Source organism: Strix uralensis, chromosome 13 (assembly GCF_047716275.1).
Source record: "Strix uralensis isolate ZFMK-TIS-50842 chromosome 13, bStrUra1, whole genome shotgun sequence".
NCBI classification, from domain to species: Eukaryota; Metazoa; Chordata; class Aves; order Strigiformes; family Strigidae; genus Strix; species Strix uralensis.
In genome coordinates this window covers 16,681,257-16,694,757 of record NC_133984.1, presented here as the reverse complement: position 1 = coordinate 16,694,757, position 13,501 = coordinate 16,681,257, and the positions used below count along the sequence as shown (strand labels likewise).

Genomic DNA, 13,501 nt, shown 5'->3' with positions numbered 1-13,501 from the left:
GTCCAGACTCATATCTGTAGTGAGAAGAGCTGGTTACTAGAGGTGAGGTTTCCCACTGGAAGTGGAAGAACACAGGCACCTGTAGAGATGAATCACTCCATCCTACAATAGGTGAGGAAAAGTGTGGACCTCCTTCCTGAGGTGCCTCTTCTTCTGTCACCGACTATGTAAGGAACTGAGACAACTGGCCAGGGAGTCACACTTTGAAATGAGGTAAGTGGAGTCTGATCCCAAGCCAGACTCCTCTGAGACCAACAGTGGGTTTTAAGGCTTATTTAACTCATGTGGCCAGAAAACCAAGTAAGGATGGGGGGTTAAACCTGGTGGGCACAAGAAAATCCTTCTGGAAAACAGTCCTACAAGCCTGAGACCTCCAACCGTATGTCGAGAATGGTATTGATCAATATTAGTAGAGGAAATGGGTTAGAGTTTACATGTGCATGAGATAAACCAGCATTGATTGTATACTGATACATGCTGCTCTTGTCGCAATACATATATATATGTGGCCATATGTGTTTAGGTTGAGGGCAGTGCTACAACAGAGTGAAACCATCACAGAAAAGGAAACACTATGCAGCTGCTCTTACCACCACTGTCGCTCCAGGTTTGCTGTGCTGAACTGAGGATTTAGGCTAGACATATGGTGCTTATGGCAAAAAACATCCTGAGAAATCTGTTCTCTGGCTTCCAAAACATGCAGTAACCCAGCTTACAGCAAAAGACAACATCGAGCAGAAGGTGACTTCTCAAAGAGAGGTAATTAGCAAAGATTTACCTTTTTCAAACAGAAATGTGCTGTTGATGGTTAAGTGACACTGCCCGGTATCCCTTCTGCATACTGTCCCATCCCTATCCTCTGGATGCTCTGCCTGCTCCTTTCACATCAGCAGGAAGCCTTCAGAAATACATGTTTGCTGCTAACTGGCTTTAAAAATGCACTATGTTGTAAGAGGAAATAATACAGTCTCTCCAGTTGGGAACACATCCTGGGGTGCCTTTAAAAACAAGCAAACAATAAATCTTTCATACAGAAGTTTATTTGAAATATTAGTGAGTTTGCTGCCTTCTTGCAGTCCAAATCACATTTTAAAACTGGATTGCTCTTTGGTTCTAACAGGGTGTCCTAAGTAAAGGCTACACTGCAGTGTGGTACCACACAAGGAAAGAACACAGAGGCAAAGCTGTTTGCAAGATACAAAAAAAGGATTAGACATTTTTCTGCTTAATGAGAACATCTGCAGTTACATTAGCCTGCAAGCAAACAAACTCTAGTGAATAAAAGTGAAGGCCAGAATTACCTACAGTGGCACAACCTTCCCCACAGATGCTGTTTTACCTCCAGCAGTGCACAGGCTGTTGCATATCTCTGCAGGAAGCTCAGCCAGGGTACCAGCATCCCAGACAGCCAGGCTTTTCTGACCCACTCTCCTAGCCATGAGATAAGCAGAGGCTGGGTTTATTCATGGATCTGTCATACGAAATAGGAAAACTAAGTAGAAGTGCTGCTTAGCAATATGAAACTGCGCTCTGCTCCAGCACAAGACTCGGCACACAAACATTTCAGGTCCACAAAACTCTGCTTGTTGCAGTCAGCACTGCACGTAGTCAGCTCTGGGATTTCCTTTTTTGCCCCCTATGCATATGCAGCATAACCTATTTCAGAATAAATATACTGCAGGCAGAGTTCAAAATTTCAGCTATGTCTGTGCATCATCCCCAGCTTGAACTCACACAACATCCCAAGGACTAAGTTCCCCAGAAATGGGCACAGACTTTGTATGCTGTGAAAGCTGATGCGTTCAAGACAGGTTCTTTACCAGTATACATGCCTTCATCTAGTCTCTCACTTAGGCCATTTTACGGATTGTACTGGGCTTTGCATCAGACCCTTAATGCCATACTCACTTTGAACTAAAAGTCTGCATTTTTCCAGGAGATTTTAAGTACTACAAGTAGAGGTCTGTCTTGAGAGGTCCCACTGACCTGCCAGACATCAGTGCAAGAACTCCTACTCAAAACAAATGGGTTTCAAAACTGCTTATGACCACAATTTTAAAGGACAAAATGCACTTGGTATTTAGTGCCTTGATAAGCAGAGCAGAAAAGAGAATTCTTAAGAATAATTCTTTTAAAAGGATAAAGGAACACTAGTTTGAACATGATTTCTCATTACAAAAAATCAGAACTTTTTTTCCTGTTCCCTCACAACAGAACAGGTACCCCTGCCTTTCCTCCCTTGCTCCCTCCACCAAACCAAGCAAGACTGAAACGCTCACCTGTGTGTACTCCCATCTCAAAACGGTGCAATGAGGTTTTAAGATACAAATGTACACAAAGCTTTAGTATTGCAAAAAAAAGGTATCAAAATAGGCTATTTACTTAACATGCATGGAGTAAAATAGTACTCTGTCAGACTTTAATATTCTTAAAATATAAAAACAAATGCCTAAATGCATTATGCTGATATTTGCTTAGAGGAAGTATTGCTTTTGCTGTATGTGCCTTGAGGGACTACTGCACAAAATGAGTTTGCTTACAGTAATGAGATCACAAAACCAGCATTTTCTAAGGAAACAGGAAAGATTTGCTGCATATTCTTTGGAAGTGCAAATTAAGCTGCTACAACGAGGGATAACCCATTTAAGGCATATAAAAAATGTCGCATGGAATTGTGCTCAATCACAATTAAACAAGTCCTTTCTAACCATCAAGAGCCAGACCTTGTGATGAACTCCCACACCATTTATGTTTATCCCTTTGTTCAGTTTGTGTTCTACAAAAGGAAACATTTGCAAAAATGCAAGTAGCCTATGAATGGCATTTGAACTTCAAGAGAGCGTGTATTATTCAAATAAATGTCTTTCTAGAATTTATCAATTAATTGCCAACTATATTACTATTATTATTGCTAATACAATGTTGAAGTAGCAAATTGGGAAGAGGCGTTTTCCTGGTTGGCTTTAAAGTCCAAACTGCAAGAAGCAGCTAATAGTTTTAATCCTTTCTAAAGCTATATGATGACATATTCATGATAGCTCTCTGCTTCAAGTAAGGCCATACTTTTTAAAAAATAAAATGTATGTAATTGATTTGCTTTCTGGTTTTTGCTCTTTTAGTGTATATTTGGAACTATTTTAAGATTTTTCTATGCAACCAAAAGGATAGAAACAGCCTTTCCTTAGAGAAAGAGCAAATATAAACTGACCTTTCATGTCATTATTCACCATCACCACCACGCCCAGAGGTAGGGATTTAGGGGAAACCATTAATTATTACATGGTTCACGACAAATTTTACAATTCTGGTGCATCTTAGGTCAATGTCTCCCCTATGCAACATATTATCATGATGAAACACAGAGACTAAATAGCAGCTTTCTACAGCACGTGTGCTCGTGGTGTCCTCCTTTCCCCCAGACCTCACCTCTGCTTCCGCAGCCACATGCACGTGGCTGACTTCAACGCTGCAGCAGTCTCACTGACGCCACGGGACTAAAATCAAGGCTGCAAATGATCATTTGCAAGGTCAGGGTCTTGCTGTCCCAGAAAGGCACTTTAATTACATGTAATTACTGTTAGCAATGTACAACCACTCTAATCCATCTGCTACAGGTCAGTTGTCAACTGTGGTGTGACCTAACTCCCAAAACCACAATGAACTGAAAACAGCTTTTTCTAGAGATAGAAGCAAAGACAGTGACTGTGACAGATGCCGAATGGAACAGTGCTGGCTGGATACATGACATTAACCTGCAGAATGAAAAGGGGCAGAATGAAAAGCTAACACTAATTCAAAACCACTTACATCAGTGGTACCGATAGATAAGTCCCTGAAATGAGTTTTAAGCCATTATTTCCTTCTGGGGACTGTCTGCTTATAGAATTGGAAGCTTTTCAGCATTTCATACAGGCTCCAAAAACATATCACTTTAGTTATTGAACATTATAGAAAAGGCCACCCAGTAGGAGTTTTACATCATCTCTGGCATAGAAGCAATACCCAGCGTTTGGGGAGGAAAAGAGCAAAAAGAGCCCCACTGCACTTCTGATAATTTTACAAAGCAATTTGATTCTCTGGGGACGCCCGTACAGGCCTGTGGCTTTTTGCTTTTTCCTTGTGACAGCCTGGGAATTACAGGGTAGTTTATAAGTCAAGACTGTTGCAGCTGGTCGAGTGCTCTGAAGCCGCGTAGGCGAGGAGGAGCCCAGCTGGGTGAGCGGAGGCAGGTGCTGGAGAGGGGCTGGTGTGTGGCACCCGGGTGCCTGTGGGCACGGGGACTTGCGGGGTGGCACCGGGCAGTGCCCAGGGCCCTGCAGCACCTGCCAGCCTGGCCCGGGGGACACCAGCCACGACGGGGGATCAAGGACGTGGCCATGTGCTGTGGATGTGCAGGACGCAGCCCGGCTGTAGGCAGCACGAACCAAACGTGCTTCTCACCCAAGGGAGCTGGATTGTGGGGCAAGGGCTGGTGTACAGCGTGTCACAGCTACCGGCCACGGATCTGTGGTTTCTCCACCAATGGGACATGTTTGTACAGCTGCAAAAGCCTGCTGCCGTGAGGGAAGGCGTGACAGGGATGTAACTCTGCCAGACCAGGCTGCCCCACTGCTTTTATTAGCTCTTTTGAATCAAATTGCTGTGTACAACTGGATTAGACAGTTGTTCTTCAAAGGTTACACCCTACTCACTATTAAGATTCATGTGTTTTTCAGCTGAAGTCATCTGAGTGATTGCTTTCCCATCTGCTCCCGTGATGTACAGGCTGCTGACAGTTTAATTTTCCATTACTTCCCTCCAGTTTGCAAACTCACTGCCTACTTGATCACCGAAGGATAACAAGTGTTTCCAAAGAATTCCAGCTGCTAATACGTGGTGTCTAACAAAGCCGCCGGGCTACAGGATCTGAGTCCTAATCAGTTGATGAAAAACTTTGGTTGTCTGCCACAAGCAAATCAAAGACATGACAAAAAAAAAGTGCTTAGGTTTATCTCTGCTGGTCTCCTGCACTGTTTTTTATTCAGGATAGCTGATCCTCTGCTCAAAAATTTCATCACATGGCACCTTTCATACTCAGTGTAATTAAAATAATTAAGAAAACTCTAATGAGATTATTAACAAAGCAGGATAGGAAGCATTGTGTCATTCTTCCTGAGAATTAAAACCAACTAAACAAGTAACCTTCTCCCAGTACGAGCCTCCTGGGAATCAAAAGGAAAAGTCTCAACAAAACCAGGCACTAAGCAAGCAGTCATTCTTAGTTCACTTCGCATTTCTGTAGTCATCTCAATGTACCACAGCATTTCCAAAGCACTGCCCAGCTTTGGGGAATCTGGAGTCTCCCAAGGAAAACACCCCATCACATCCCACCTGGAGGAGCCGGTGCTGGAGCAGTGGTGGAAGCTGGCTGCCAGCAGGCAGAGCCAGGCTCCAGCTGCCAACAGGGACCCCACGGCATGCACGCCAGGAGAAGGGCAGCTGAGGGAAAATGAGCTATACAACCATTAACTAGTAATTAATGGCATATGCAATTACTATTTTGCCTCCCCAAGGAAAAGGCCACGCAGTCTCACTGAATTTAGGCTCCTTCAGAGGGCACCTGCATTGCAGGGCCTGGACATGGGAACAGCTTCTCCCAGAAACTTCAATTCCCTCTGGGGGCCAGTTATGTGAAGTAAAACGAAAAGGATTAGCGACCAGGTGAAACTTGGGCAGGCAAAACAATGCTCAGACACCAGAGGCTGCTTTTTTTCCTAAACTGGAGCACACCAAAAGCAAAGAGATTTTAGCAATTCCTCCATACTCAGAGTATGGAGCAGCTAAGTTCAGTACCGAGGCCTCCATGTCCAAGCCTTTACTTAGAACAGTGAGAATTAAAAACTAGCTATTTTTTAAAATAAAGAATGAGATTGCTTTATATATATTTGACAGCACAATGTGTTTGAAAAGCACCAAACACAAACATCATTTTAACACCTTTCCACCTAAACCCTCCATTTCGGAGATGGCAGAAGCAGGTGGAAAGCATAGAGTTCAGCGTGATTGCATGAATCTTATGCGAGGTTTTAATTTGGCACAGTGATCCTAAAATTACATTATCATACCTGTTAAGACAAGCAGGCACCATATAAATTATACAGTTATATGCACTCTTAAGCTGAAAGCATTTTTCATTTTAGACAAGTACAACAAATGCTGCCAAACTCAAGGAACAATATCACTTAACAGTTTCAGAAATTGTTAACCTACTGTTGTGGTTTAACCCCAGATGGCAACTAAGCCCCATAGAGTCGCTCTCTCACTCCCCCCTGGTGGGGTGTGGGAGAGAATTGAAAGGGTAAAAGTGAGAAAACTCGTGGGTTGAGATAGAGACAGTTTAATAGGTAAAGCAAAAGCTGCGCACACAAGCAAAGCAAAACAAGGAATTCATTCACCCCTTCCCATGGGCAGGCAGGTGCTCAGCCATCCCCACGAGAGCAGGGCTCCGTTACACGTAACAGTGACTGGGGAAGACAAACGCCATCACTCTGAACATACCCCCGCTTCCTCCTTCTTCCCCCAGCTTTCTATGCTGAGCGTGACACCGTATGGCCTGGGATGTCGCTGGGGTCAGCTGGGGTCAGCTGTCCCGGCTGTGCCCCCTCCCAACTCCTTGTGCACCCCCAGCCTCCTCGCTGGTGGGGTGAGGAGCAGAAAAGCTGACTCTGTGTAAGCGCTGCTCAGCAGTAACTACAACATCCCTGTGCTAACACTGTTCCAGCACCAATCCAAACCATAGTCCCATGGCAGCTACTGTGAAGAAAATTAACTCTACCACAGCCAAAACCAGCACACCTATGAAAATGCAAATGATTATGAGAAAAACAACCTTTTCCTCTAATAAGGTTGATAGACAGTTTAATACCCAGATCCCCACTGTGAATTTTCTTTTTTTTTTTTTTTTTTGCTTTGTTAGCTTCAATTCTGAAACTACATGAAAAAGAACAAGGAAAAAAAGACATAACAACAAGAGTTAATCATATGCAGTGAAAAGGTTATGCAGCTAATGTAAATTCAAGGGAACAGTAATTGCACAAAGACAGAACCATTTTACTGTGATTTATCATGCAGCGGGGAGCTTGCTTTGGTTTTGACACCTGAGCCACAGTACATAAATGGATTCTTTGATAGTGACACTTTTTGTTAGAAAGTCATTCTTTAGCCTGCATCAGCCAGGGCACTCATGGGGCACAGCTTACCTGTCACACGAGGGGGTAAAATTTACCATTTGTACTGACACCGCAACTGCTGCAAAACCATCACTCCACCCCTGCACTCCCATCATCCTAGTCCAGCACAAGGCAACCCGGGCCTGGGTTATGCGGGTGCTACTCCGGCATCCCCAGGAGGTCTGGGGCAGCATCAGCAGCCACTTCTCTGCTTTTTTATGCCTTTCTTAAGACAGAAGGCAGGGAAGACAGGAGGAGTGCTACCATCAACCCAAAGGCCTGAGCCAGATCCACAAATTTATCTAGGTTCTTACATTCGCACAGATTTCACATGGGACTTGGATGACTAAATAAACACCGCTGTGGGTACAGCTCTTATAGTTCTATTGCAATGTGTGGCACAGAAACATCCCTTCAACTGCAGCAGGCATCAGCTTCCTACTGCGATACAGGTTAAGAGAACTTCCTACATCTTCTGTGTCTGTCAAACAGGCCAGATGAGATGGCAGAGGTCTAGCTTTTTGCACGCTCTTAACAAAATCCCACTGAATTAACTGCCTGCTACATGTTTGAGCAATCTAAAATGTCCAAGCTACCCCAATTGCAATAGTCCAGAAATGTGGAAAATGTTAGAATAATAGCCCAGGCAATTGCCAGCCCCACAGGGGGTATATTTAAAATGTGCATTAACAACTGGCTCAAAGCCACCCTCTGCACCATCCCTCTTCTGTGAGCAGCATCCCTGGCACAGCCAGGCTGTTCCCTGCAGAGCCCCAGACAGGGTTGGTGCATGTGTGCCATGCCCACAGCACCCCAGGAGCATCCTCCAGGGCAGGATAGGAGCAGCAGGTGGGTGCAAAAGTTCTTTGCTCTCCCACATTCCGCCTGTGTCAGGTGTGATTTTCCTCACAGCAGTGGAAATATTGTGGGCAGACTGACGTGGTGAGTCACCCACTTGAGACAATGTTTGGGTGGGTGATAAAGATCATTTAGGTGCCTGCTAGGGTGTCTGGCAGGGGACTGCACTTTTGTGGCTGGGTAGCATTTATCCTCTGCAGCTTTTATAGGGACACGCAATTCTCTTGGATTCCACAATTATCACCTAGGATGGGGACATCTCCTTAGCTTTCCTCAGCCAACCTTTCTCTCTGTATCATTAAGCCCCCAGCCTACTAGAAGCCTGTTTATTTCCATTTCCAAGCTTTTCTTATGATTGTTTTTCAGTTAAAGCTCCACACTGGTTTCCTTTTCTTTTGTTCCCTTTTGAAGAGAAATAGTTGTCTGCACAGGCAAAGTTCTGTGTCTGCTACTTTTCTTTGATGAAAAGATGTGTTTGATTTGGGTTTGTGTCTGGCTTGGCTATCTGCTTGTTCACAGCGGATTCAAAAACACACTGAAAGTTTGCAGCCTGCTGCCTTTCCTTGGTTGGGAAGAGGAGAAAGATGAAGGGTACGTTCCATCTGATTTTTCCTGAAAACCTTCAGACTGTATCTCCATAAAGGGCTCTTTACAAGCACTCCTCCCCAGACAGCTGAGGCCAGCAAGTGATGGTGTGAAGGCAGCCTTCTCTGGAGAGTTGTGTGTAGTTTTACAGTAAGCCTTGCCATAAGAAAAATGAGCCATCATGCGCAGTATCAGCAAAACAATTACAGTGATGAGGGCAGCCTTGGTGTTGGGGGGTGAGTTACATGACTGTGATGGGCCCACAGGACATTGTGAAGGGGAAGGAGTTCAGTCCCCTTCCTCTCCCACGAAGTTCTGCCTCCAGCCAACTTGCACAGCCCACAGCTTCTCCGAGGAGCAGGAGAGAAATCATGGAGTTGTGCTGGAAATGCCAATGGGGGCAGTATGGAAACAGGGAAATGGGAAGCACAAGGTTGTGGTGGGAAGGATGTGGGAAGGGAGTCAGGGTACCTTCAAATTACAGAACAGTCCAGGGTCATGTCACAGACACTGGCTGGGAGAGCAGTGCTGATAAACCTGGGCTTACTCGTGCACAGGCTTATAATTTTTATTTTTTACTGAAATAAAAATTCATACATAGTTAAGTGCTCCCCAGGTGTTACTCAGCACGCTGGTGAGGACACAGTGCACAGTCAGCTTTGGGGTGATGCCTGTCTGCACCCAACAACATACCTGTCCCTGTGTGCTCACGTCCACCCAAAACTGCCAGGGGCATATCAAGGACAGACTGACTCTGCTCAGCTGGGACAGGGCCAGAACACTGCAATCCACATTTATGCTGATAAAGATGATGCTGGATGCTTGAATGGCTTTCTCTATATATTTCCACTGGATTTCAATTAGTTTAAGAGAAACACTGAAAACCTCAAGCCCTGATGAGCACCCCTAGCTGCACCCTGGGCTACTGACTTCAGCACAGGCTCACCCACTGAATTGCCAACGTGTGCCTTGACAAATCACTTGTCAAAACAGGAGCTATTCCAACCACACGGAGCATGGGAGATCTAGCTGGAATTTAGCATTATACGATACACACTACTTACAATAAGGCAAAGTTTCTCTCTGTGGATGAAGTTGCTAATTGGCAAGCAGGATAGAAAGGAGGCATGCTTAGGGCTGCCAAAACCACTGAGGATATACCTGCAACAGTAACCCAACAGCTTTTATACCATCCTCAGGACACAGACCTACGAAGGCAGTACAGCCAGATGTGACATGTGAGTCCCTGCTGCTCTGCTATGACCAGGAAACCCACTTCACGACCCTGGCTAGCAGAGAATCATATGAAGGAAGTCCGAAAGCCCAGGTATGAGCCCACCAAACCCAGCCCAAACTGCTGGTGCCTGGCCGTGCAGCCCTCTAGTCTCCTGGCAATCACTGATCTGGTGAAAGCAGATCCCCTCATCCCCCTGCCCAGAAAGAGGAAAGCTTGTTGGATAAATAGTTTGCTCTAGGGGACCCTGCTTTTTGAATGGTTAAAAGGAAAAAAGTACTTCTTTCTGGAGAAAAGGGACAATACAAAAAAGACCAGTCCAGCACATTTATAAGGAAATGGTATTGTGCTTTTGATAATAAACTGTGCCTGTTCTGGGAATTGGATACAGAGGATTAGGTATATTTCTGACCAAGATACTTTGAGGTGACAAGCCACGGTGCTCTCCTCAGAAGGGTTTATATTATTGGTACCTTTACAGACTTTCACTCTCTGTAAGCTTGAAAATAACAGTGAGTTCATGAACTAACTTTTAGGCAGCAAACACTCCAGCAAAAGTTTATAAATATTTTTTAGACAACAAATGAGGCTGTGCAATAAACAAACAAATGGTAAAGTGCATTTGAAAGTCAACCTAATGATGGATTCAGAGGTTTAAAGCAGCTCTTTTACTGCACTTGTTTGAGTCTTTAATTACACTCTTCATCCCCAGCAATCAGATGTGATACTGAACTAGAGAGCTTTATAAATCACATTATGCTGGCTTTGGTGTCTTTGAACAATCACATATTTAGCATATTTCAGGAAGACAAAGTAGTTGATGTGCTGCTGAGCTTTGTCAGGTTAAACATGGAATTCTACAGGAAATTTTTAAATTAGGTTTCAGGCTGACAGAAGCAACCCCTAAATATCACGGCAGTGCATGGCAGTGCTTGGCTGGGCGATGCTGCCTTCCTCTGGGTGTGCCTCTGGGCTTCATTTTTTTAATGACTGGCACTTCTATTTATAGAGTGAATACAAGGGAGTTGCTTGGAAGGGAACATTTCTGAATATGTTTCAGTGTACACAGATTTGAGTCACAAAGTCTGCTAATATACAGTTCCTGGTACTGGCCCCTTCCATTTTATCTTGAGATAAGAGTCTTTGCTCCACCCATGGCAAAGTGACTGCTGCCGTTGCTGCACTCTGGGCTGTTCTCCTCTTAGTCGAGGGCCAGTGGCATAAGCGAGAGCTTCTTCGTCATCCCCCTGTAATTTAACCTTAACCATCATCAGACCAAACCAGATTTTGCTTTCTGTGTTCAGTTCTTTTCCTAAGATGACACTTCAATAGGCAGCTCTTCCCTCTAGTAGCAATGAGCTAGAAGCAAAACCAGCAGCTGACAGGTACCATCTATTACCTTTGTAGGAAAACAATCCTGGATGGCTTGGAAGATTAGCGTTAGGGTATATATGCTTTTGGTTTGATGGTGTGAAATGAGCCTCAGGCTGGTAATAGTCAAAAGTAAATGCTACTGGTGTTCAGTATCCTCTGTAAAACAGTATTGATGGTTGTAATCATTTGCTACAAGATATACCTGCTCCATAATTGGTAATATCTCACATATTAGTGCAGAAGTTGTGTTATTGGCTTCTGTTCTCTGGTCAAACTAGCATTTCACCCTCCAGGAATGTAGTTCTGTCATCTTTCAGAGACTTAATTGACAAAAAGTGAACATAACAGGGAGAAAATATGTATTAGCTGAGGGTGCCTTAAATGTCAGAGGAAGGACTTTAGTGTTGATAAATGAGAGGCAATTAGAGGACACACTGGTATTGTGGTAAAGACACAGGATCATGCAGGTGCGTGCTGGCCATGCAGCACGGGGTGGCAACTTTTTTTGCATCTTCTTGAAAATTGCTGTCTTTTGCAAAAGATGAATGCTCTGTGAGCTATTAGTCAGACTCCTTCTAGGTATTATGGAGCTGCCACAGGCAATCACTGAAATGGCTCTGTAGATTGTGCTAGATTGTTCAGATAATTTGTGCTCAGCTATAGATAAATGACTAGAAAATAGCAGCAGCTCCCATCTGAGGCTGACCCGGGGAAAGCCAATGAGAACTTCCCATGTGCATTTGGGACCCTTTCGTGTTTCTTTAGTGAAGGTGAATCTAAACTCTTTTCATGTTTTGGAAGAAACCTGAATTTGAATTTCACTCTTTCAATGTACATATTCCTTTATGGACTCCAGGTCACCTGTGCATCCTTGGATGAGACATTTAACTGTTCCAAGTCTTGTCCTCCCCATCACTAAAAGACAAGCACCACCCACCCTGTGGGAATGCTGTGTGAAGAAGCACTGACAGTCAGAACTAAGGAAACAACATCCTTTAGAAAACTTTTGGAGATGGCTCATATAAGAATATAATAAAACCCTGACATCTGCCCAGAGATTGTTCAGGCATCTGCCATACACAGAAATATCTGGCAGAATAAAATTCACCTGTCCATAAACCTGATCCAATAGTAACTGATGCAACCAGTAACTCACAACTATGCTGAAGAATCTACCACCACATCACATTAGATGTGAGGGAGAACCTGGACATACCTCTCCCCTCCAACCCCACGTGGCCAGATGCTGAGCCCCACCTGCCAAAAGGGCTTCCCCAGCTGCAGCATGGCCCTGCCATGGAAAGGGTGGCTGCCCTTGCCTGCCACTAGAAAGACAGGATCACCAGGCAGGAGCTAGATCCATGTTTTCAACAAGCATGGAAAAAAAGTCACTGACCATTTTAATTGTTCTTGGTCCTAGGTAGAGGCACACATCTAAAAGGCAATGCTGCCCTCTGTTACGTCTTAAGCTACTCGCTCACATCTGGCTGTGTACGCAGAACCAGCTACTTCCATCGCATCTTGGGGCTTTGAATTAGCCTCAGTCGAATGACATGGAATAAAGAAAGCCAAGCTGGCTCCTGCAAGAAGCTGAGCACCCTCCGTTCCTAATGAGCTTCAGAGACTTAGAGAAGGCATTTTGCATTTACTAAGGAGAAAGTAATCTACTAAATTATTGTAATTAATTCTTTAAGTCCTAACCTTCATCTACTGCTTTTTTCACTACATAAGTCAGGTATTAACATTTAAATAAAAACCATTCTATTCACCTTGTCATTTTGTATTAATAGCATCCAACTTCATGGATTAAAACTAGATGAAACAGATTTTGTTATCAGTTTAGAAGATAACTTATCTTTATTTTGGTGTGTTATCTTATTGATGAGTTCAATTCAGAAATTTCAAGGCAATCATGAGTCCCATGTAATAATTCTGTATAAAACTGTATGAGAAATATGTTTTAAAATTAAAATGTACTAACAATGTATTATCTCCATACGCTCATCTTAAAAAAGAAATTATAGAAATATCAGGAAATAAAGGTTATTCCTTATTCATATTAGGCCTGACTCCAACACCGGTAATCAGATTGACTGTTAAATAGCTCCACAAATACTTTTCTTCTACTCAGTGGAAGTGCTTATGTAGGCAAATACTGCTAGGCCCTGGTAAAAGTGGGAGAATCTGGGCTCCTCTGATTCAAAGGTTTATTATTAACAAAACCCTCAGTTGCCTAAACCCC

At 43.8% G+C, this 13,501-nt stretch overlaps 1 protein-coding gene across 1 annotated transcript in view; it reads right to left on the bottom strand.

Annotated features, from left to right (window-relative positions):
- PSMD10 (proteasome 26S subunit, non-ATPase 10) overlaps positions 1–13,501 on the bottom strand; it is a 62,606-nt gene that overhangs the window by 19,143 nt on the left and 29,962 nt on the right. The gene's annotated exons all lie outside the window — the stretch shown is intronic.